At 48.8% G+C, this 25,731-nt stretch overlaps 1 long non-coding RNA gene across 1 annotated transcript; it reads right to left on the bottom strand.

The window, feature by feature from the left end:
- Positions 1 to 736: 736 nt before the first annotated feature.
- LOC114677054 (uncharacterized) lies at positions 737 to 1,242 on the bottom strand. The gene is made up of 3 exons (XR_013415671.1): positions 1,201 to 1,242; positions 961 to 1,033; positions 737 to 823 (listed from the first exon to the last, which is right to left on the bottom strand). It is a non-coding gene; the product is annotated as an uncharacterized LOC114677054 (long non-coding RNA).
- Between the last annotated feature and the right edge of the window lie 24,489 nt (positions 1,243 to 25,731).

Below are 25,731 nucleotides of genomic sequence, written 5' to 3'. Positions count from 1 at the left end.
TGAAAATACTCAGAGTCTAGAAACTAGATTTCCTGAGCGAGTCAAGGTGAACCAGCAGCAGTGGTGAATGCATGCTTCTGTCTATCAGGACAGCAGCAATGGCAAATGGAAACAAAATAAAGGATACAGGTGGCTTAAAGTAGGCAGAAGAAATGAAGTCATATTGTTATCATGATTGTATTTATCAAGTAAGGATCACAAAAGTTGCAAAGACCTTTACTTCAAATAGGAAGAGATGTTTGATATTTTGTTGCAGAAACTTCCAAGGTGACAGGGATAGAAGAGGCTTCAGAAGAAAGATCTTCCTGGGGATGTAGCCTTAGACCTTCGAAATGCCAGATGTCCCAACATATGAAGAAGAGGCATGTTTTCTGCCCTTGTCAACCTCATGTATGTGGGTAACACAGCAGCCTCCAATACCTTTAGAAGGTGTACGTCTGCCCTGAAGGCCGAGGCTAAGACACCCACTGTTTACTTGAAGAAGTGAGCTGGTTCCGAGGACTCCTAGAGTGCAGTGGGCCGTGATTGTTTTCACCACCTACATTTGCGGTCACTGTGTTTCACGAATGAATCTGTGGTCTCTTTCTACCCAAAGGACAGCCGATGTCCAAATCCACTCCTTTCCCATGAAAAGTGAGGATGAAAGAGAGGCCTCTGCTAAGGGTCTCTAGTAGCTGCAAGGAGAGAGAAGGACGAGGTTTGTGAACAGGAAGGAGGTGACTGTGCCACGCTGTGGCTAAGCTGCTGGCACAGAGATACACGGCCGAGTCCCCCTGCTCTGTGCGCTGGATCTTCAGAGTGGAGACGGATCCCTCAGTCCTCTCTGCAGAGAAGCGATCACTGGGCAGCCCTGATTTGTCTGGTTGAGCATCATTCTGGAAGTAAGTCAGAAACTCTGGGCCCTGCCCCGGGGCCTGTTGGTACCAGTAAAGGTACTCATGACCCGAAATTGGATCACACCTGAGAGTTACATCCTGTCCCCTCTTTGTGACTCTGTATCTTGGGAACTGTGAGACTCCAGCACCTGTGTGATCTGTGGAAGTAGAATTTGGCAACAGAATAAGGAAAACATTTGTAGTCATCACACACACACGCACACACACGCACACACACACACACGCATGCACACACACACACACACACACACACACGCCTACACACAGAAAATAAATGAAACTACTTGGTGTTCTGAGGACTCACCTGTCCCTAGGAAACCCAGGACCACCCAGCAGAGGAGCCTGGTGCCCATGGCAGGGTCAGACCAGGACGGGGGCGTTACCAGATCAGTGTCACTGTGAGCAGGAGCAGAGGATGACGGAAGTCCTTGTCCCCACAGGGCAGTTCCCACAGTGACATCACTTCCTCTCTCAATCCCCAGGACATCAGGGTCACAGCATTTATATTAAAACACACTTGGGTGAGGCTTCAAATATTTATAAGCTCCATTTTAACATCAATGCATGGCTCATCGCTTTGGCCTCCAGAGCAGTCTGGACCCAGAGGCCTCACGCTGCATCTCTGAGTTCATCTTCTCATCCCACAGCTGCTCTTCTGTCTGCTGGGCACGTCCCGTAGGATGCACCAACAGCATCCCCTAACATAGGGCACAAAGGGGTGAGCTCATTGTCTTTCCTGCAAGTCAAGGTCTCCTGTGCCATCCACATTCATGACCCAGCCTCCCTCATTCCTCCAGTCACACGTGCCCAACGGGACTGTTCCATCGCATGGGTTCCCTCAAGAACTGCCCTCATGCCTTTCTTCTGGGATCACTTCCCACCTTTGTTAACTGTAATTCAGAAAAGGTACCTTGATAGAAACTCACAGAGGTCTTTTTTCATATTCCACTTAAATAAGTATTTTCAATCAATGTTACCTTAAAGGAAGGAGAATGACAATTGAGCGAATTGTTATTTTTAACCACTATCTTGACTTACTCTTGTTCTCCATCTATTCTTATGGGAGGTATTTCTCTTTTCTTTCTGATTGCTTTCAAAGTCTTCCCTTTGTATCTCATGTTCTACAATTTCCCTATGACTTGACTATTTGTCTTACTTGAGATTCATTTTGATTCTGGAAACTCTGAATTTGGGTCCTTAAACACCTCTAAAGAATTGTCAGCTAACATCTCATAAATCTCACCTCATAACATTCCACCTATTTTATCTGTTTGGAACTGCAATCATATGCAATTCAAAATGGGAAATAATGAAAAATATGCATATTCTAATATATGGGAAATATCCATTTTTTTCTTCCCTGTTCTTATTGTCTTTCATATTTCACTTTTAATTTTCCATGCTGCATTCCAGATCACTCCTGCAGATCCATCTTTGACATCACTAAAAATCTCTTTAGGAGGAGCTGATCAACTGTTTGACTTTCCATTTTGTTTTCAGTGATTGTATGAGGCATTTCTAGATATATTATTTGACAATTTTTATGAAAGTTACTTGATGGTTTCAGACATTCTCTTTTTTCTTGTTTCAGTTTCCCCTCGTGTTCATTTAAATGTAGCTCTCCAAACTTTCATATCTTATAATGCCAAAATTTACAGTCTTCAGGTTTGCACTTCAAACATTTGTTGTTTGTGTTCATGTTTCCTCATGGCTATGTCCTAATATTCTTCTTACTGGGAATCTGTTTGTTTGATGGTCATCTGTGGCATTCCAGAGAGGACCGGACTGAGAGTGAACAACACCAAGAGTCTGTCATGTTTACAGGGATCTCCAGGCTAACTCGCAAAGGTACGGGCCCAAGAACTGTCTGCTGCACTCCGGGCTGCCGAATACACCCACAACGTAGGTTGGTAGGGTCAGAAATGCTCTCTGGGAAGTCCCAAGTAAAGATTTAGAATAGAATTCAAATTTTCTGATTCTTTTTAGAAAAACTCTCTTCATAAATAAATCCCATTAAGCCATGTAGTCATCATGACATTTTCTTCCAAGGGATATTACATGTATATATATACACACAAACACACACACACACGCATCTCTGTGTGTGTATACATTTGTATGTATGTGTGTGCACATATATATACATACACACATATATACACATAGATCTTAAATATAAAAATGGCCAAACCTTTTCCTTTTTTTTCTGAAATCCAAAACTTCAAAAAATAACTTAGATATTGGAGATATTGGAATTATATTATATTTGCAGACTTCAGACTCTTTCTTTTTTTTTTAGACAGAATCTTGTTATGTTGTCCAGGTTGGAGTGCACTGTCGTAATCTTGGTTCATGTTAACCTCCACCTCCCAGGTTCAAGCAATTCTCCTGGCTCAGCCTCCCAAGTAGCTGGGACTACAGGTGCCGCCACCACACCTGGCTAATTTTTTTGTATTTTTAGTAGAGACAGGGTTTCACCATATTGGCCAGGTGGACCTTGTGATCAGCCTGCCTCGGCCTCCCAAAGTGCTGGGATTACAGGCATGAGCCACCGCACCCGGCCTGACTTCACACTCTTTCAAATTTAAAAGCATAACTTATTTCAAACTGGAAATTCCCATACAAACTGACAAATGAGCTTGAAGAAGCAAACGCTCTTATGCTTCCTCAATGGGAGAATACTAGTCTATAAACCCATAGAAAACCATCTCTGGCATAGTGTGACTTATTAACGCCCATCTATTCTGCGCCCAGGACACTGGCAACTTCAATATGAAAAATACTAGGGCCTAAATTTCTAGCATCAAAGATTTGTTTTACCATTGTCCAATTTAAGACACTGATGGAAGAAAAGTACTCAGTTTACTGTTTAGGTCCAACTTATACAAAGTAAAATGAATATCCCTTACTCTGAAATCATATGTTCTTCTCTGAGTAAATTAAAAGGTGACATAAATCGTCAATTAAGCCTACTGGGCTAGACTGGGCCAGGAGAAGACAGAGCTTTTTTCTGGAAAGGCTAAGTTTCCAAGGCTAGTCAATATGGTTCAGGAAGGAGGCTGTTACGCGAAGATTTTTCCTTGTTAGAAGATGCTGGGATGTGTGATATCCTGCATACTCGGCAGATCTGGGGAGAAGGGTAGTTAGGTGTGTAATATGAAGGACCAAATGTCATCAGCAGGATTGTCCTGTGAAAATGTCTTTCATCATCTGAGACATGTTTTGGGCTCTTTGGCTCTCTTGCTCTGTCCTGTTTGGGCGCCAGGTCTCTACATGGAGAGAAGGCATCTCTACTGAAACTAGGCCTCATAATTCCTAAGCCTCATAAAATTTAGAAAGCTTGGCCATCATGAAACTTAAACCCCAGATGGCCACGGATAGCCCCCCGATGTTCCCAGAACCCAAACAGAAAGACAATTCTGGGAAATAGCCTCATGGGGTCCCACCCTGATAGCCTCATGGGGTCCCACCCTGACTCAATGTCCCCGATGTTCCTGGAATCAGCAATTCCAGGAAAGAACCTCCTAAGGTCCCGCCCCAACCAATCGGAACAAGATACCTTGCTCAGGCCATAGACAGACCCAATTACCACGCGCCTAAAGCTTTGTTTGAATTTCACGCCCTAAGCTGTGTTTGAACTTGTGTTTGCCTATATAAACAACCTGTAACAAGCACTCGGGGTCCCAGGGCCAACTTAGAGCTTGGGACCCTAGCACGCTAGTAATAAATAACTCTCTGCTGTGAATCTCGTGTCGGTGATCCTTCGCGGCGACCCCTGCCCAGGAGGGAATCGACAGTTCGGTTCCAACATTTGGTGCATTGGCCGGGAAGTGGGGTCGTCCGAGGACCCCCGACCCATCCGGCAGAGACCCATCTGGCCGGGGCCACGGACTGCTGACTGAACGGACCTACCAGGTACTTTCGTTTTGTTCTGTCTGTCTTGCCGGCTAACTCTGAACTCTGGGGAGTACTCCTTCTGAATTAAGTGGGGAAGGGGGACAGACGTGTCCGGCACCTTCCCACTTACGCCCCGGGGGACGCCCTGGTGGTAGTCTGGGAGAAGGCTGAAGACTCAGTCAGCCTCCTTAAATCTGTAGGCAGGTCGCCCCTGCCGTCTGAATATTTTGTGATCTTGTGACGCCACTCTCTGGCCGCGCGGCTTCTCCTTACTTGTCTGGTCTTTGTTTTTGTTACTTTCGTTTTGTCCTTGTTATACGTGGACGAAATGGGACAAACATTGATGACTCCTTTGTCTCTGACCCTGACTCACTTCCCTGACGTCCGGGCTCGAGCCCACCACCTCTCTGTAGAAGTCCGTAAGGGACAATGGAAAACATTCTGCTCGTCCGAATGGCCAACCCTCCATGGAGAGTGGCCCCGGGACGGAACATTTAACCTCTCAATTATCTTGCAGGTTAAAGCAAAAGTGATGGATCCTGGGCCACTCGGACACCCAGACCAGGTGGCCTACATAATTACTTGGGAGGATCTGGTCCGAAGTCCTCCCTCTTGGGTGAAACCCTTCCTCCATTCCCCTTCCCCATCCCAATCTACCCTCCTTGCCTTAGAAGCCCCGAAGAATCGGAATCCGGACCCACATAAGCCAGTCCTCCCAGATGAACCCCAGAGGGATCTCCTCCTTCTTGACCCCCTGTCTCCTCCACCTCAAAACCCCCTTCTGAGACCTCCACCTTACGCTTCACCCTTGCCCCCTGTCTTGTCCCCAGCTCTTTCCTCTACCTCCTCGGCCCCTACCCTTTCTCCAACTTCTCCCTCGGCCCCTCCCTCCACCCCATCTCCTTCTCCAGCCCCGCCCAAACTCACCCCTCGGACGCCGCCACCGACACCTCCTCGTCTCCGCTTGCGGCGGACTGAGGACCCAGATGGCCCTTCCACTTGGCAATCCTCCCTTTTTCCCCTCTGTACCGTCAATCGCACGGTCCAGTACTGGCCCTTCTCTGCCTCTGACCTCTACAACTGGAAAACCCATAACCCTTCCTTTTCCCAAGACCCCCAGGCCCTAACCTCGTTGATAGAATCCATTCTCCTCACTCACCAGCCCACTTGGGATGATTGCCAGCAACTCTTGCAGGTCCTCCTAACCACTGAAGAAAGGCAGCGAGTCCTCCTGGAGGCCCGGAAAAATGTGCCAGGACCAGGAGGCCTCCCAACCCAACTTCCCAATGAAATAGACGAGGGATTTCCCCTCACCCGCCCGGACTAGGACTATGAAACGGCACCAGGTAGGGAGAGCCTCCGAATCTATCGCCAGGCTCTGTTGGCGGGTCTCAAAGGAGCAGGAAAGCGCCCCACAAATTTGGCCAAGGTAAGGACCATAACTCAGGAAAGTGACGAAAGCCTGGCAGCCTTCATGGAAAGGCTTCTGGAAGGGTTCCGAATGTATACCCCATTCGATCCAGAGGCCCTAGAACATAAGGCTACCGTAGCTATGGCATTCATAGACCAAGCTGCATTAGATATCAAAGGAAAACTCCAAAGGCTAGATGGGATCCAAACCTATGGATTACAGGAATTGGTTAAGGAGGCAGAAAAAGTGTATAATAAGAGAGAAACCCCTGAGGAAAGGGAAGCCAGGTTAGCAAAGGAACAGATGGAGCGAGAGGATCGTAGGGACCGAGTGAGGGATAAGCATTTAACAAAAATCCTGGCGGCAGTTGTGAGAGAGAAAGGACCAGGGAGAGAGGGAGAGAAGCGGAGGCGGCCAAAAGTGGAAAAAGACCAGTGTGCCTACTGCAAAGAACGGGGACATTGGATCAAAGATTGCCCCAAGCGTCCTAAAGACCAAAAGAAACCTGCCGCTGTCCTCACCCTAGGTGAAGATAGCGAATAGGGGTGTCAAGGCTCTGGAGCCCCCCCCGAGCCCCAGCTAACTCTCTCTGTAGGGGGGCACCCCACCACCTTCTTGGTGGACACAGGGGCCCAACATTCGGTTTTGACAAAGGCAGACGGGCCCGTGTCTTCCCGCACATCCTGGGTCCAGGGGGCAACAGGGGGAAAATTGCACAAGTGGACTAACCTCCGGACAGTTAATCTTGGATGAGGAATGGTGACACATTTCTTCTTGGTGGTACCTGAATGCCCATACCCCCTCCTAGGGCGAGATCTTCTGACCAAGCTCGGAGCCCAAATCCATTTCTCCGAGACAGGGGCCCAGGTATTAGATCGGGACGGTCAGCCCATCCAAATCTTAACTGTGTCTCTGCAAGATGAATATCGGCTTTTTGATGCTCCGGTCATCACTAGCCTCCCTGATGTTTGGTTGCAAGATTTTCCCCAAGCTTGGGCGGAAACAGGAGGACTCGGGCGGGCCAAGTATCAAGCCCCAATCATAATTGATTTAAAGCCCACGGCGGTGCCCGTGTCTATCAAGCAATATCCCATGAGCCGAGAGGCTCATATAGGAATTCGGCAGCACATTAACAAATTTCTAGAACTCGGAGTGTTGCGACCTTGTCGCTTGCCCTGGAACACTCCTCTTCTGCCAGTAAAAAAGCCTGGTACTCAGGATTACAGGCCTGTCCAAGACTTGAGAGAAATTAACAAAAGAACCATGGACATCCATCCCATGGTCCCCAATCCTTACAACTTACTCAGCACCTTAAAACCAGGCTATAACTGGTATACAGTATTAGATTTAAAAGATGCTTTCTTCTGTTTACCTCTGGCCCCCCAAAGCCAAGAACTCTTTGCCTTTGAGTGGAAGGATCCTGAGAAAGGAATTTCGGGCCAATTGACCTGGACCCGGCTTCCCCAAGGATTCAAGAACTCTCCCACTCTCTTCGATGAGGCTCTTCATCGAGACCTGACCAACTTCCGGACCCAAAATCCAGAAGTGACCCTACTCCAGTATGTGGATGACCTCCTCTTGGCTGCTCCTACCAAAGAAACCTGTATACAAGGTACCAGGCATCTACTCCAGGCACTGGGTGAAAAAGGATACCGGGCATCCGCCAAGAAGACACAGCTCTGTCAGACCAAGGTAACATATCTGGGGTATATCCTGAGTGAAGGAAAAAGGTGGCTCACCCCTGGGCGCATAGAGACAGTGGCTCGCCTTCCACCACCACGAAATCCCAGGGAGGTACGTGAATTCTTGGGAACTGCTGGGTTCTGTCGCTTGTGGATACCCAGTTTTGCTGAACTGGCCGCCCCCCTTTATGCACTCACCAAGGAGAGCACCCCTTTCACCTGGCGGGCAGAGCATCAATTGGCTTTTGAGGCACTAAAAAAGGCCCTCTTGTCTGCTCCAGCCCTTGGGTTAACAAAGCTGAAATAATTGCCTTATTGAAAGCCCTTTTTCTTCCTCAAGAAGTGGCTATAATTCACTGCCCTGGGCATCAGAAAGGACAGGATCCAGTCGCAGTAGGAAACAGACAGGCTGACCAAGTGGCCAGGCAAGCCGCCATGGCGGAAGTACTGACCCTAGCCACAGAACCTGACGAAACCAGCCACATAACTATTGAACATACTTATACCCCAGAAGACCAGGAAGAAGCAAAAGCCATAGGGGCTATAGAAAACAAAGACACTAAAAACTGGGAAAAAGGAGGAAAAATAGTCCTTCCCCAAAAGGAGGCCCTGGCAATGATCCAGCAGATGCATGCCTGGACACACTTGAGTAATCGAAAGCTAAAATTACTGATTGAAAAAACTGACTTTCTAATCCCAAAGGCAAGTACCCTCGTAGAACAAGTGACATCTGCCTGTAAGGTCTGTCAGCAGGTAAACGCTGGGGCTACCCGAGTGCCAGAAGGGAAACGAACTCGTGGTAACCACCCAGGAGTCTATTAGGAAATAGAATTCACTGAAGTAAAACCTCACTATGCTGGATATAAGTACTTACTGGTGTTTGTAGATACCTTTTCAGGATGGGTAGAAGCCTACCCCACCCGGCAAGAAACGGCACACATAGTAGCCAAGAAAATTCTGGAAGAAATCTTTCCTAGATTTGGACTTCCCAAGGTAATTAGGCCAGATAACGGGCCGGCCTTCGTTTCTCAGGTAAGTCAGGGGCTCGCCAGGATATTGGGGATTAATTGGAAATTACATTGTGCCTATAGACCCCAGAGCTCAGGACAGGTAGAAAGAATGAATAGAACAATAAAAGAGACCCTTACTAAATTGACCTTAGAGACTGGTTTAAAAGATTGGAGACGCCTCCTATCCTTAGCTCTGTTAAGGGCCCGAAATACGCCTAACCGTTTTAGGCTCACTCCATATGAAATCCTCTACGGAGGACCTCCCCCTTTGTCAACCTTGCTTAACTCCTTCTCCCCCTCCGATCCTAAGACTGACCTACAGGCCCGGCTAAAAGGACTCCAAGCAGTATGGGCCCAAATCTGGGCCCCCTTGGCAGAACTGTACCAACCAGGACATCCACAGACCAGTCACCCCTTCCAGGTGGGAGACTCTGTCTACGTTAGACGGCACCGCACTCAAGGACTAGAGCCTCGATGGAAAGGACCCTACATTGTTCTCCTGACCACACCCACAGCCATAAAGGTGGACGGAATCTCCACTTGGATCCACGCATCCCACGCCAAGGTCGCTCCAGGGACGCCCGGACCAACACCACCTGAGACATGGAAACTCCGACGCTCCGAGGACCCGCTCAAGATAAGACTCTCTCGTATCTAGCCCCTTGCTTGTTACTAGCCCTCCTTCCCTGCGTCGCTGGCAGTAATAACCCCCACCGGCCATATAACCTGACCTGGCAGGTAACTGATTTTAGTACTCATGAGGTCTTAGGTAAAACCTCAAAAATTGCTCCTATGGGGACTTGGTTCCCTGACCTCTATTTCAACCTAGACAAAATAGCAAGGATAGATGACATGGAAGGGGGAGAATGGAGAAAACAGGCTAGAAGGGTGTCCGTAAGCCGGAACGGGTTTTATGCCTGTCCCGGATTCAGGACAGGAGAAATGAGAAAAACTTGTGGAGAAATAGATGCCCTGTTTTGTGCTAGTTGGTCCTGTATAACTACTAATGATGGAGAATGGAAATGGGCCACGAAACCCTGGTATATAACCATGTCCTTTGTCCAGCGCTGCACCAGAACCCAATATTCCAAAACTTGCAATCTGGTCCGCATCAAGTTTGAAGATGCAGCAAAATCTGATAACCGTTGGATATCCAGGTTAACATGGGGCCTATATTTATACCAAAAGCCACTGTATGGAATCCCTATCCAAATCAAATTAATAGTCAACCCTATCACAGCCCCTGTCGCAGTAGGACCAAACCAAGTTTTATCAGAAACAAGGAAGCCCCTGGTTCCTGCACCGAGAGAGCCCCAACCAAGAGCTCCTAAAAGCACTTCCCCGCCCTTAATCTCCACCTCCTCTAAATACACACCCTCAGCCCAAAACGTCACCCACGGGCCCCTTGACCTGGGAATAGGTGACAGGCTCCTAAATCTCATAAAGGGCTCCTATTTCGCTTTAAACCAGACAAAGCCAGAATTTACCTCCTCTTGCTGGCTATGTCTGGCAACAGGCCCCCCTTACTATGAAGGCATCGCCTCCACTAATAATTTCACTAACTCTGCCAATCCTACTGGATGCGCGTGGGAACGACAAAGAAAACTAACCCTGGCTGAGGTTTCTGGGTCGGGAACCTGCATAGGCCAAGTGCCCCCTAGTCATCAGCATCTTTGTAATGTAACCTTGACAGTACCCAGCTCCAATCACTATTTGGTCCCCTCCGAGATGGACTGGTGGGCTTGCAACACTGGGCTCACCCCCTGTGTATCCACAGCCGTTTTTAGCAGTGGCACCCACTATTGCATATGGGTACAAGTTGTTCCCCGAGTATACTATCACTCTGGAGACTCCTTTGATCTCCGGTATGAGCAAAAAACTCATACTAGACCAAAGAGAGAACCTATCTCCTTCACCCTCGCCGTCATGTTAGGAATTGGGGTAGCGGCTGGAGTTGGGACCGGGACAGCAGCCCTAGTGCATGGTAACCATCATCTGCAACAACTTAGAGTAGCCATAGATGAAGACCTTAGAGCCATAGAACAATCTATCACAAAACTTGAAGAGTCCTTGACTTCTCTGTCTGAAGTTGTATTACAAAACCGACGAGGACTAGAAATTGTCTTTCTGAAAGAGGGCGGGCTCTGTGCAGCCCTGAAAGAGCAATGTTGTTTTTATGCAGATCATTCAGGAGTAGTTAAAGATTCTATGGCAAAACTAAGAGAAAGATTAGACAAGAGAAAAAAAGAGAGAGAATCTCAGCAAAGTTGGTTTGAAAATTGGTACAACCGATCCCCTTGGTTTAGCACCCTAATCTCCACCATCTTAGGACCCCTCATCCTGCTCATGCTCATCTTGACTTTCGGGCCGTGCATACTTAACCGTTTACTCGCCCTTATTAAAAATAGATTAAACATAGTACATGCTATGGTTCTGACCCAACAATACCAGACCCTCAGGACTGAAGAAGAGGCTCAAGATTGAGCCTCTAACACAAAAAGAGGAGGGAATGAAACTAGGCCTCATAATTCCTAAGCCTCATAAAATTTAGAAAGCTTGGCCATCATGAAACTTAAACCCCAGATGGCCACGGATAGCCCCCCGATGTTCCCAGAACCCAAACAGAAAGACAATTCCGGGAAATAGCCTCATGGGGTCCCACCCTGATAGCCTCATGGGGTCCCACCCTGACTCAATGTCCCCGATGTTCCTGGAATCAGCAATTCCAGGAAAGAACCTCCTAAGGTCCCGCCCCAACCAATCAGAACAAGATACCTTGCTCAGGCCATAGACAGACCCAATTACCACGCGCCTAAAGCTTTGTTTGAATTTCACGCCCTAAGCTGTGTTTGAACTTGTGTTTGCCTATATAAACAACCTGTAACAAGCACTCGGGGTCCCAGGGCCAACTTAGAGCTTGGGACCCTAGCGCGCTGGTAATAAATAACCCTCTGCTGTGAATCTCGTGTCGGTGATCCTTCGCGGCGACCCCTGCCCAGGAGGGAATCGACAGTTCGGTTCCAACACTACCACACAGTATTCTTTCCATCTTCACAGAAATGCAGGGCAATTTCTGCAGATCTGAGGATTTCACTTTGGGTTTGGCATCAAATCTTTGAGCTGCTCAGCTACAAATTCATGAAGCACATTTTTCATACTGCAGAGCTCAAAGGGAGACCAGAGCATGAAGGGGTGGCCTGCCCCTCCACACCTGTGGGTGTTTCTCGTTAGGTGGAAGGAGAGACTTGAGAAAAGAAATGAGACACAGAGACAAAGTATAGAGAAAGAAAAAGTGGGCCCAGGGGACCGGCACTCAGCATACAGAGGACCCACACTGGCACCCAGTCTCTGAGTTCCCTCAGTATTTATTGATCATTATCTTTACCATCTTAGAAAAGGGAAGTGGCAGGATAATAGGATCATAGTAGAGAGAAGGTCAGCAGTAAGACATATGAATAAAGATCTCTGTGACATGAATACGTTTAAGAAAAGTGCTGTACCTTGATATGCATATGCAAGCATCTCCATAAACGTTTTTAGTGCATAAAGAGCAGCATTGCAGCTAGCACGTCCCACCTTCAGTCCTAAGGTGGTTTTCTCCCATCTCAGTAAATAGAACATACAATCGGGTTTTACACCAAGATGTTCCATTGCCCAGGGATGGGCAGGAGACAGATGCTTTTCTCTATCTCAACTGACAAATGAGCTTGAAGAAACAAAGGCTCTTATATTAATCCTCCTCAGCACAGACCCTTCACAGGTGTCAGGCTGGGGGACGATCAGGTCTTTCCCTTCCCATGAGGCCATGTTTCAGAGTGTCGCGTGGGGAGAAACCTTGGACAATACCTAGCTTTCCTAGGCAGAGGTCCCTGTGACCTTCCACAGTGTATGTGTCCCTGGGTACTTAAGAGAATGGTGATGACTTTTCACAAGCATACTGCCTTCAGGCACTTGTTTAACAAAGCACACCCTGCATAGCCCCAAATCCATTAAACATTGAGTCACCACAGTACATGTCTCTTGCAAGGACAAGGTTGGGGGTAGGGTTACAGATTAACAGCATCTCAAATGCAGAACAAAATGGAATCTCTTATGTCTACTTCTTTCTATATAGACACAGTAACAGTCTGATCTCTCTTTCTTTTCCCCACAGGAGCACTTGCTTCACTTATAAAAGAAATGGGTCCAGGAAGGCAACAAGAGATGAGATTCCCTCCCGCTGTCTCCACAGGTCACTGCACTGTGTCCAGGGCTTTGATGTCCTTGCAACTCCATCAGGAGGGAAGCTCAGGAAAGAGATAGAAGGAGATCGAGCCTGAAAGGAATGAGGCACATCCCCCATATATCTCCCAACTTCCTGAGCCCAGCACAAACACATTCCTCCATATTTCTCTCAAACTTCAGAAAAACACCACCTAGGAAATCCCCGATAAGGACACAGCGGGAACCAATAAAAAATGCTAAATGTGCTGTAACCGAGAGAATTACCTTGTTCCCCTGTAACTTTACATATCCTGTTTACATCGGGCTATAAAAAGCAAGCACTCGCATTGTTCGGGGCCCTCTTGTACGCTGTGGAATGGAGGGACCAAGTTCGAACTTGCAGTAAAGATCCTTGCCGCTTGGCTTTGACTCTGGACTCTGGTGGTCTTCTTTAGGGAACAAACGGTCTGGGCATAACAAGCCCTGCCTCTAAGTGGAGGGAGACTTTAGGCACAGGATTAAAGAAAAGTTAGTAGCCAGTGTCTGGAACATCTACATATAAATTGTGTCCACATTCACCTAGGCAGCGCAGGTGTCCCCCAGAGAGGAGTCCAGGGACTGTGGAAGGTTGAGACAGTTTGTGATCAGATGCCTCAGTCTGGGAGAATCCATCCTGTGGTGCATTGTATTAAGTCAATTTTGCAAAGGCAAGATAAGAAGGCCATTTCTCTAATCATTCTGGGTTAGAGATGGTCAAAGATACATTAGGTAAAATTTGTTAGATAGATGTAATACAGTCACTATTACACTAGGCAGGTCATTGTGGTCAGACAGAGAGTCAGTGACCAGCAAATACAGAGGCATCCAACAGACCTAGGAAGTCCTATTCCTTCTGCACCCTGTGTCCAGTTCATCTTCCCAAATGGTGGACAACAGCAGCCAGGGAGCCCCCAGTGTTTGGCAGTGCACCTGCAGGAGTGGCCCCCATTGTTAGAACCGAACTGTCGATTCCCTCCTGGGCAGGGGTCGCCGCGAAGGACCACCGACACAAGATTCACAGCAGAGAGTTATTTATTACTAGCGCGCTAGGGTCCCAAGCTCTAAGTTGGCCCTGGGACCCAGAGTGCTTGTTTCAGGTTGTTTATATAGGCAAACACAAGTTCAAACACAGCTTAAGGCGCGAAATTCAAACAAAGCTTTAGGCGCGTGGTAATTGGGTCTAGCTATGGCCTGAGCAAGGTGTTTTGTTCTAATTGGTTAGAGCAGGACCTTATGAGGTTTTTTCTTGGAGTTGCTGATTCCGGGAACTTCGAGGCAGGGTGGGACCCCTGGAATTGGCAGGGTGGGACCCCATGGGGTTGTTTCCCGGAATTGGCAGGGTGGGACCCTATCAGGGTGGGACCCTATCGAGGCAGGGTGGGACCCTATCCAGAGCCACCTGGTGTTAACTTTTTTCTATGTGAGGCCTAGTTTCTAAGTTTTATGAGGCCTAGTTTCATTCCCTCCTCTTTTTGTGTCAGAGGCTCAATCTTGAGCCTCTTCTTCAGTCCTGAGGGTCTGGTATTGTTGGGTCAGAACCATAGCATGTACTATGTTTAATCTATTTTTAATAAGGGTGAGTAAGCGGTTGAGTATGCATGGCCCGAAAGTCAGGATGAGCATAAGCAGGATGAGGGGTCCTAAGATGGTGGAGATTAGGGTGCTAAGCCAAGGGGATTGGTTGTACCAATTTTCAAACCAATTTTGCTGAGATTCTCTCTCTTTTTTTCTCTTGTCTAATCTTTCTCTCAGTTTTGCCATAGAATCTTTAACTACTCCTGAATGATCTGCATAAAAACAACATTGCTCTTTCAGGGCTGCACAGAGCCCACCCTCTTTCAGAAAGACAATTTCTAGTCCTCGTCGGTTTTGTAATACAACTTCAGACAGAGAAGTCAAGGACTCTTCAAGTTTTGTGATAGATTGTTCTATGGCTCTAAGGTCTTCATCTATGGCTACTCTAAGTTGTTGCAGATGATGGTTACCATGCACTAGGGCTGCTGTCCCGGTCCCAACTCCAGCCGCTACCCCAATTCCTAACATTACGGCGAGGGTGAGGGAGATAGGTTCTCTCTTTGGTCTAGTATGAGTTTTTTGCTCATATCGGAGATCAAAGGAGTCTCCAGAGTGATAGTATACTCGGGGAACAACTTGTACCAACACGCAATAGTGGGTGCCACTGCTAAAAACGGCTGTGGATATACAGGGGGTGAGCCCAGTGTTGCAAGCCCACCAGTCCGTCTCGGAGGGGACCAGATAGTGATTGGAGCTGGGTACTGTCAAGGTTACATTACAAAGATGCTGATGACTAGGGGGCACCTGGCCTATGCAGGTTCCTGACCCAGAAACTTCAGCCAGGGTTAGTTTTCTTTGTTGTTCCCATGCGCATCCAGTAGGATTGGCGGAGTTAGTGAAATTATTAGTGGAGGCAATGCCTTCATAGTAAGGGGGGCCTGTTGCCAGACATAGCCAGCAAGAGGATGTAAATTCTGGCTTTGTCTGGTTTAAAGCGAAGTAGGAGCCCTTTATGAGATTTAGGAGCCTGTCACCTATTCCCAGGTTAAGGGGCCTGCGGGTGACGGTTTGGGCTGAAGGTGTGTATTTAGAGGAGGTGGAGATTAGAGGCGGGGAAGTGCTTTTAGGAGCTCTTGGTTGGGGCTCTCTTGGTGCAGGAACCAGGGGCTTCCTTGTTTCTGATAAAACTTGGTTTGGTCCTACTGCGACAGGGGCTGTGATAGGGTTGACTATTAATTTGATTTGGATAGGGATTCCATACAGTGGCTTTTGGTATAAATATAGGCCCCATATTAACCCGGATATCCAACGGTTATCAGATTTTGCTGCATCTTCAAACTTGATGCGGACCAGATTGCAAGTTTTTGAATATCGGGTTCTGGTGCAGCGCTGGACAAAGGACATGGTTATGTACCAGGGTTTCGTGGCCCATTTCCATTCTCCATCATTAGTAGTTATACAGGACCAACTAGCGCAAAACAGGGCATCTATTTCTCCACAAGTTTTTCTCATTTCTCCTGTCCTGAATCCGGGACAGGCATAGAACCCGTTCCGGCTTACGGACACCCTTCTAGCCTGTTTTCTCCATTCTCCCCCTTCCATGTCATCTATCTTTGCTATTTTGTCTAGGTTGAAATAGAGGTCAGGGAACCAAGTCCCCATAGGAGCAATTTTTGAGGTTTTATCTAAGACTTCATGAGTACTAAAATCAATCACCTGCCAGGTCAGGTTATATGGCCGGTGGGGGTTATTACTGCCAGCGACGCAGGGAAGGAGGGCTAGTAACAAGCAAGGGGCTAGATACGAGAGAGTCTTATCTTGAGCGGGTCTTCGGAGCGTCGGAGTTTCCAAGTCTCAGGTGGTGTTGGTCCGGGCGTCCCTGGAGCAGCCTTGGCGTGGGATGCGTGGATCCAAGTGGAGATTCCGTCCACCTTTATGGCTGTGGGTGTGGTCAGGAGAACAATGTAGGGTCCTTTCCACCGAGGCTCTAGTCCTTGAGTGCGATGCCGTCTAACGTAGACAGAGTCTCCCACCTGGAAGGGGTGACTGGTCTGTGGATGTCCTGGTTGGTACAGTTCTGCCAAGGGGGCCCAGATTTGGGCCTGTACTGCTTGGAGTCCTTTTAGCCGGGCCTGTAGGTCAGTCTTAGGATCGGAGGGGGAGAAGGAATTAAGCAAGGTTGACAAAGGGGGAGGTCCTCCGTAGAGGATTTCATATGGAGTGAGCCCAAAACGGTTAGGTGTATTCCGGGCCCTTAACAGAGCTAAGGATAGGAGGCGTCTCCAATCTTTTAAACCAGTCTCTAAGGTCAATTTAGTAAGGGTCTCTTTTATTGTTCTATTCATTCTTTCTACCTGTCCTGAGCTCTGGGGTCTATAGGCACAATGTAATTTCCAATTAATCCCCAATATCCTGGCGAGCCCCTGACTTACCTGAGAAACGAAGGCCGGCCCGTTATCTGACCCAATTACCTTGGGAAGTCCGAATCTAGGAAAGATTTCTTCCAAAATTTTCTTGGCTACTATGTGTGCCGTTTCTTGCCGGGTGGGGTAGGCTTCTACCCATCCTGAAAAGGTATCTACAAACACTAGTAAGTACTTATATCCAGCATAGTGAGGTTTTACTTCAGTGAAGTCTATTTCCCAATAGACTCCTGGGCGGTTACCACGAGTTCGTTTTCCTTCTGACACTCGGGTAGCCCCAGCGTTTACCTGCTGACAGACCTTACAGGCAGATGTCACTTGTTCTACGAGGGTACTTGCCTTTGGGATTAGAAAGTCAGTTTTTTCAATCAGTAATCTTAGCTTTCGATTACTCAAGTGTGTCCAGGCATGCATCTGCTGGATCATTGCCAGGGCCTCCTTTTGGGGAAGGACTATTTTCCCTCCTTTTTCCCAGTTTTTAGTGTCTTTGTTTTCTATAGCCCCTATGGCCTTTGCTTCTTCCTGGTCTTCTGGGGTATAAGTATGTTCAATAGTTATGTGGCTGGTTTCGTCAGGTTCTGTGGCTAGGGTCAGTACTTCCGCCATGGCGGCTTGCCTGGCTACTTGGTCAGCCTGTCTGTTTCCTACTGCGACTGGATCCTGTCCTTTCTGATGCCCGGGGCAGTGAATTATAGCCACTTCTTGAGGAAGAAAAAGGGCTTTCAATAAGGCAATTATTTCAGCTTTGTTCTTGATTTCCTTTCCTTCTGAGGTTAGGAGACCTCTTCTTTCATAGATACTTCCATGAGTATGAGCCGTTGCAAAGGCATACCGGCTATCAGTATAAATGTTAGCTTTCTTTCCCTTGGACAGCTCTAGGGCCTTGGTTAGTGCTATTAACTCAGCCTTCTGTGCAGACGTGCCAGGAGGTAGTGATTGTGCCCAAATGGTGTTGTGGCCATCTACTACCGCCGCTCCCGCCCTCCGGGTACCTGAGTCAAGGTAACTGCTGCCGTCTGTGTACCAGGTGTGATCCGCGTCTGGGAGTTCTTGGTCTTTAAGGTCTTCCCGTGTTCCATGGGTCTCAGCCAGTACTTGCCGACAATCGTGTGGGCTTGGTTGGTCTTCCGGTACCGGCAGCAGCGTAGCAGGGTTTAGGGTGACCGGAGGGCCAAACTGGACGCGGTCCGTGTCCAGTAGGAGGGCCTGGTAGTGGGTTAGGTGTGCGTTGGTTATCCACCGGTCCGGGGGCTGCCGCACTATGGCCTCTAGAGCATGTGGGGTAATAATAGTCAGTCGCTGCCCAAGGGTTAACTTAGCAGAGTCCTTGACCAGCATAGCGGTGGCTGCCATGATACGGAGACACGGGGGCCAGCCAGCCGCTACAGGGTCTAGCTTCTTAGACAGGTATGCTACCGGTCTTTTCCAAGGCCCTAATTTTTGGGTCAAGACACCTTTGGCAATTCCTTGCCTCTCGTCCAGGAAGAGGGTAAAGGGCTTTGAGGTGTCCGGTAACCCAAGGGCCGGGGCAGACAAGAGTGCTTGTTTTAGTGCCTCAAAAGCCAATTGATGCTCTGTCTGCCAGGTGAAAGGGGTGCTCTCCTTGGTGAGTGCATAAAGGGGGGCGGCCAGTTCAGCAAAACCGGGTATCCACAAGCGACAGAACCCAGCAGTTCCCAAGAATTCACGTACCTCCCTGGGATTTCGTGGTGGTGGAAGGCGAGCCACTGTCTCTATGCGCCCAGGGGTGAGCCACCTTTTCCCTTCACTCAGGATATACCCCAGATATGTTACCTTGGTCTGACAGAGCTGTGCCTTCTTGGCGGATGCCCGGTATCCTTTTTCACCCAGTGCCTGGAGTAGATGCCTGGTACCTTGTATACAGATTTCCTTTGTAGGAGCAGCCAAGAGGAGGTCATCCACATACTGGAGTAGAGTCACGTCTGGATTTTGGGTCCGGAAGTCAGTCAGGTCTCGATGAAGAGCCTCATCGAAGAGAGTGGGAGAGTTCTTGAATCCTTGGGGAAGCCGGGTCCAGGTCAATTGGCCTGAAATTCCTTTTTCAGGATCCTTCCACTCAAAGGCAAAGAGTTCTTGGCTTTGGGGGGCCAGAGGTAAACAGAAGAAAGCATCTTTTAAATCTAATACTGTATACCAGTCATAGCCTGGTTTTAAGGTGCTGAGTAAGTTGTAAGAATTAGGGACCGTGGGATGGATGTCTATGGTTCTTTTGTTGATTTCTCTCAAGTCTTGGACAGGCCTGTAATCCTGAGTACCAGGCTTTTTTACTGGCAAAAGAGGAGTGTTCCAGGGCGAGTGACAAGGTCGCAACACTCCGAGTTCTAGAAATTTGTTGATGTGCTGCCGAATTCCTATATGAGCCTCTCGGCTCATGGGATATTGCTTGATAGACACGGGCACCGCCGTGGGCTTTAGATCAATTATGATTGGGGCTTGATACTTAGCTAGCCCGAGTCCTCCCGTTTCCGCCCAAGCTTGGGGAAAATCTTGCAACCAAATATCAGGGAGGCTAGTGATAACCGGAGCGTTGAAAAGCCGATGCTCATCTTGCAAAGACACAGTTAAGATTTGGATGGGCTGACCGTCCCGATTTAATACCTGGGCCCCTGTCTCGGAGAAATGGATTTGGGCTCCGAGCTTGGTCAGAAGATCTCGCCCTAGGAGGGGGTAGGGGCATTCAGGTACCACCAAGAAGGAATGTGTCACCATTCCTTGTCCAAGATTAACTGTCCGGTGGTTAGTCCACTTGTGCAATTTTCCCCCTGTTGCCCCCTGGACCCAGGATGTGCGGGAAGACAGGGGCCCGTCTGCCTTTGTCAAAACTGAATGTTGGGCGCCTGTGTCCACCAAGAAGGTGGTGGGTTGCCCCCCTACAGAGAGAGTTAGCCGGGGCTCGGGGGGGGCTCCAGAGCCTTGACACCCCTATTCGCTATCTTCACCTAGGGTGAGGACAGCGGCAGGTTTCTTTTGGTCTTTAGGACGCTTGGGGCAATCTTTAATCCAATGTCCCCGTTCTTTGCAGTAGGCACACTGGTCTTTTTCCACTTTTGGCCGCCTTCGCTTTTCTCCCTCTCTCCCTGGTCCTTTCTCTTTTACAGCTGCCGCCAGGATTTTTGTTAAATGCTTATTTCTCACTCGGTCCCTAAGATCCTCTCGCTCCATCTGTTCCTTTGCTAACCTGGCTTCCCTTTCCTCAGGGGTTTCTCTCTTATTATATACTTTTTCTGCCTCCCTAACCAATTCCTGTAATCCATAGGTTTGGATTCCATCTAGCCTTTGGAGTTTTCCTTTTATATCTAATGCAGCTTGGTCTATGAATGCCATAGCTACGGTAGCCTTATGTTCTAGGGCCTCTGGATCGAATGGGGTATACATTCGGAATCCTTCCAGAAGCCTTTCCATGAAAGCTGCCGGGCTTTCATCCCTTTCCTGAGTTATGGTCCTTACCTTGGCCAAATTTGTGGGGCGCTTTCCTGCCCCTTTGAGACCCGCCAACAGAGCCTGGCGATAGATTCGGAGACTCTCCCTACCTGGTGCCGTTTCATAGTCCCAGTCTGGGCGGGTGAGGGGAAATCCCTCGTCTATTTCATTGGGAAGTTGGGTTGGGAGGCCTCCTGGTCCTGGCACATTTTTCCGGGCCTCCAGGAGGACTCGCTGCCTTTCTTCAGTGGTTAGGAGGACCTGCAAAAGTTGCTGGCAATCATCCCAAGTGGGCTGGTGAGTGAGGAGAATGGATTCTATTAACGAGGTTAGGGCCTGGGGGTCTTGGGAAAAGGAAGGGTTATGGGTTTTCCAGTTGTAGAGGTCAGAGGCAGAGAAGGGCCAGTACTGGACCGTGCGATTGACAGTACGGAGGGGAAAAAGGGAGGATTGCCAAGTAGAAGGGCCCTCTGGGTCCTCAGTCCGCCGCAAGCGGAGACGAGGAGGTGTCGGCGGCGGCGTCCGAGGAGTGAGTTTGGGCGGGGCTGGAGAAGGAGACGGGGTGGAGGGAGGGGCCGAGGGAGAAGTTGGAGAAAGGGTAGGGGCCGAGGTGGTAGAGGAAAGAGCTGGGGACAAGACAGGGGGCAAGGGTGAAGCGTAAGGTGGAGGTCCCAGAAGGGGGTTCTGAGGTGGAGGAGGCAGGGGGTCAAGAAGGAGGAGATCCCTCTGGGGTTCATCTGGGAGGACTGGCTTAGGCGGGTCTGGATTCCGATTCTTTGGGGCTTCTAAGGCAAGGAGGGTAGATTGGGATGGGGAAGGGGGATGGAGGAAGGGTTTCACCCAAGAGGGAGGATTTCGGACCAGATCCTCCCAAATAATTATGTAGGCCACCTGGTCCGGGTGTCCGAGTGGCCCAGGATCCATCACTTTTGCTTTAACCTGCAAGATAATTGAGAGGTTAAATGTTCCGTCCCGGGGCCATTCCCCATGGAGGGTTGGCCATTCGGACGAGCAGAATGTTTTCCATCGTCCCTTACGGACTTCTACAGAGAGGTGGTGGGCTCGAGCCCGGACGTCAGGGAAGTGAGTCAGGGTTAGAGACAAAGGAGTCGTCAACGTCTGTCCCATTTCGTCCACGGATAACAAGGACAAAACAAAAGAAACAAAAACAAAGACCAGACAAGTAAGGAGAAGCCGCGCGGCCAGAGAGTGGCGCCACAAGATCACAAAATATTCAGACGGCAGGGGCGGCCTGCCTACAGATTTGAAGAGGCTAACTGAGTCGTTAGCCTTCTCCCAGACTACCGCCAGGGCGTCCCCCAGGGTGCAAGTGGGAAGGTGCGGGACACGTCTGTCCCCCTTCCCCACTTAATTCAGAAGGAGTACTCCCCAGAGTTCAGAGTTAGCCGGCAAGACAGACAGAACAAAACGAAAGTACCTGGTAGGTCCGTTCGGTCAGCAGTCCGTGGCCCGGGCCAGATGGGTCTCCGCCGGATGGGTCGGGGGTCCTCGGACGACCCCACTTCCTGGCCAACGCACCAAATGTTAGAACCGAACTGTCGATTCCCTCCTGGGCAGGGGTCGCCGCGAAGGACCACCGACACAAGATTCACAGCAGAGAGTTATTTATTACTAGCGCGCTAGGGTCCCAAGCTCTAAGTTGGCCCTGGGACCCAGAGTGCTTGTTTCAGGTTGTTTATATAGGCAAACACAAGTTCAAACACAGCTTAAGGCGCGAAATTCAAACAAAGCTTTAGGCGCGTGGTAATTGGGTCTAGCTATGGCCTGAGCAAGGTGTTTTGTTCTAATTGGTTAGAGCAGGACCTTATGAGGTTTTTTCTTGGAGTTGCTGATTCCGGGAACTTCGAGGCAGGGTGGGACCCCTGGAATTGGCAGGGTGGGACCCCATGGGGTTGTTTCCCGGAATTGGCAGGGTGGGACCCTATCAGGGTGGGACCCTATCGAGGCAGGGTGGGACCCTATCCAGAGCCACCTGGTGTTAACTTTTTTCTATGTGAGGCCTAGTTTCTAAGTTTTATGAGGCCTAGTTTCACCATAAAGTGGGAACAGCTTTCCCAGAAGCAGGTTTCCTTGGCCTTTTCCTGTCCTCCCAGCTCAAGGTCCCACTGCATGGCCTGGCATGCTCTGATCCTCTCATGTCCCTGCATCTCCAGCCTGTCCTACCCAGAGCTCCAGAAGCCCTGGCTACTGACTGGCTCTGTCACCTTCTGACTTCTCTCCTCCAGACCTTCTCTTCCTTAGCTCCTCCCACATATGCATACCATCTAATAAATCCATTACAGTGTCAAATTTGTAGTGGCTCTGTTTTATTGATGCAAACCTAATGGAGATGTTCTTAACAGAAGTGGTTTCAAGGAACAACCTTTAACGATGGAATTCTAGAAGTGGATCTCTGATCTGTCTAGATTTGTTGTGGAGAAAGACCCTTAAGGAGAGCCCTGAAACCTGGAGGAGGTCAGGTGCTGCAGCCACAAGAGGAAGCCTTTTCCCAGGTGTGGCCCCCGTGATAGTGATTCCCCATCAATGTCCAAGACTGACCTGAGCCCAGCAATCAAAGGGGTGGGCTTTCTTGCACTTAATGCTAGATCTCTGCACAGAGCGAGGCTCATTCTGTCTGGACCACTTTGGGCCACTTGGGGTTCCAAGGTTCCTGGTGTAGAGAACTCTGCCCAGGGCATCCCTGAGTCTTGGGGAGCGGGAAGGAGGGCAGAGCCTCCCTGTCTTTATGTGCGGAGAGGAGACAGCCTTGTAGCGCTGTGGAGTAACTGCTGCCACAGAAGTACACAGATGTCTGGGAGGAAGCAGCCGACTCCAGCCTGAGCGGGAAATCCTCTGTGTTTGATCTAGAGACATTGTAGCCATTGGGGACTTCTCCTTTGTCAGTGATACCAGCAGCAGCTGAGTAATGAATCAGCCTCAGCCCCATGCCTGGGTCTTGTCGATACCAGGACATGCATTCATGGTTCATATCCTGGGCACACTGCAGTGTCATGCTCTGTCCTGTCTTCAGGACCTGGAATTTTGGGGTCTGATTGACAGCAGCATTCCCTGGACCTGCAGAGAACAAAACTGATGCTGCAGCCCCAATGGGAAGGCACTAGGCCTTTAAATCCATGCAAGGGGCCCTGCCCAGGACCCACCTGCCCACAGGAGAGAAAAGGCCACACAGCACAGGAGCTCAATGCTCATGGCAGGTGCTACAGGATGGAAGGGTCTTCTGGGTCTGTGTGTTGATAAAAGGGGAACAGGGCTCTCAAGGCAGTCATTCTGAGACGTCATTCTCCCTGCCTGGGCCCTGGAGCCTTCCTGTCAGGAGAGGCCACGCCTCTTCCCCAGTTGGTCAGATCCAAAATCAATGCACTAGTAAACAGCCGAGAATGAGAGGAACACATTTGTCTGAATTGAAATAAGTCTCCAAGATTTTCATGACCTTTTGTAAACCATTTATATTTCAATGCAAATTTTATTTCTTCAATGATATAATTAATATTCTAGTGTTAGTTATCTACATAGTGAGTGGCTCTTCAATAATATAATTAACAATCTAGTGTTAGTTATCTACATAGTGCTGTAGTCTAGAGTCTTAGGGAAGCTCCTCATGTCTTCCTGCTGTTTTTGATTCCTGTGTCCCAAATACTCCTTCAAGTATCCTTTTCTAATTTGCTTAATTGACCATAATCCTGTTTAAATTCCTTTGTCTATATTGGTTTTCTCTGTTATCAAGTTTCCAAATCCCAGGGGCAGGCTCATCAACATTGGAGGAGTCGTTTTGCTCTGTTTCTAGTCAATTCACTGACAGATGAGACTCCTGAGAAACCCAGCTGAGCACCTTCAGCTCCACCCAGGGCTCTTGCTTTCCATATCTGGGGTGAGACCACGGCAGAGAGAACCACCTCATGCTGCTGACTGCCCACTGTGTGTGGATGATGGTGACCACACAGCACTGCCCATGACCTATGGGCACAAAGGTGGCCTGATGTGTGAGGGACTTGGGGAGAGAGGGTGGGCTTTAGGGGAAGGACGAATGCTCTGTTTGTATTTGAGATGTCATGTTTCACAGAAACATGTGCAGGATGCCTGCCGTTAATTTAGTAATAATTAAATTGAGTAATAAACAAAAAGGAACTCAAATAACATATCTCCTGTTTCCTCCAGGATTTCACAAGCTTTCCCCGGGGTTTTTCCTTGTCTGTTTTCTGAGCTCATCATCTTCTCCTAGACCCAGCCACACCCTTCCCCCAGGCCCCTGTGTCTACTGTACCAAGCAGCAGAGTTTGATTCCTTCTGGCTACCCTCATTTCCATGGCTGCTTAATTACAGGTGGGGTGGGTTTAGGTTGGCACAGGGCAAAACAACGTAAAGGGCATTATTCTTCTTAGCGCTCTGATTCACACTCAAGATTATATGCTTCCTGGTAGAGCCTCACAGTGAAGGGGTGGCCTGCCCCTCCACACCTGTGGGTGTTTCTCCTTAGGTGGAACGAGAGACTTGAGAAAAGAAATGAGACACAGAGACAAAGTATAGAGAAAGAAAAAGTGGGCCCAGGGGACCGGCGCTCAGCATACAGAGGGCCCAGGCTGGCACTGGTCTCTGAGTTCCCTCAGTATGTATTGATCATTATCTTTACCATCTTGGAAAAGGGAAGTGGCAGGATAATAGGATCATAGTAGGGAGAAGGTCAGCAGTAAGACATATGAATAAAGATCTCTGTGACATGAATAAGTTTAAGGAAAAGCACTGTGCCTTGATATGCATATGCAAACATCTCCATAAACCTCTTTAGTGCATAAAGAGCAGCATTGCTGCTAGCATGTCCCACCTTCAGCCCTAAGGCAGTTTTCTCCCATCTCAGTAAATAGAACATACAATTGGGTTTTACACCAAGATGTTCCATTGCCCAGGGACGGGCAGGAGACAGATGCTTTTCTCTATCTCAACTGCCAAGAGGCCTTCTTTCCTCTTATACTAGTCCTCCTTAGCACAGACCCTTCACGGGTGTCAGGCTGGGGGACGATCAGGTCTTTCCCTTCCCACGAGGCCATATTTCAGACTATCACGTGGGGAGAAACCTTGGACAATACCTAGCTTTCCTAGGCAGAGGTCCCTGAAACCTTCCACAGTGTATGTGTCCCTGGGTACTTGAGATTAAGAGAATGGTGATGACTTTTCACAAGCATACTGCCTTCAGGCACT

The sequence above is a fragment of the Macaca mulatta genome, chromosome 3 (assembly GCF_049350105.2).
Source record: "Macaca mulatta isolate MMU2019108-1 chromosome 3, T2T-MMU8v2.0, whole genome shotgun sequence".
Classification (NCBI taxonomy): domain Eukaryota; kingdom Metazoa; phylum Chordata; class Mammalia; order Primates; family Cercopithecidae; genus Macaca; species Macaca mulatta.
Note: the sequence above shows the minus strand (reverse complement) of the source record. Positions and strands in the feature narration are given on the sequence as shown.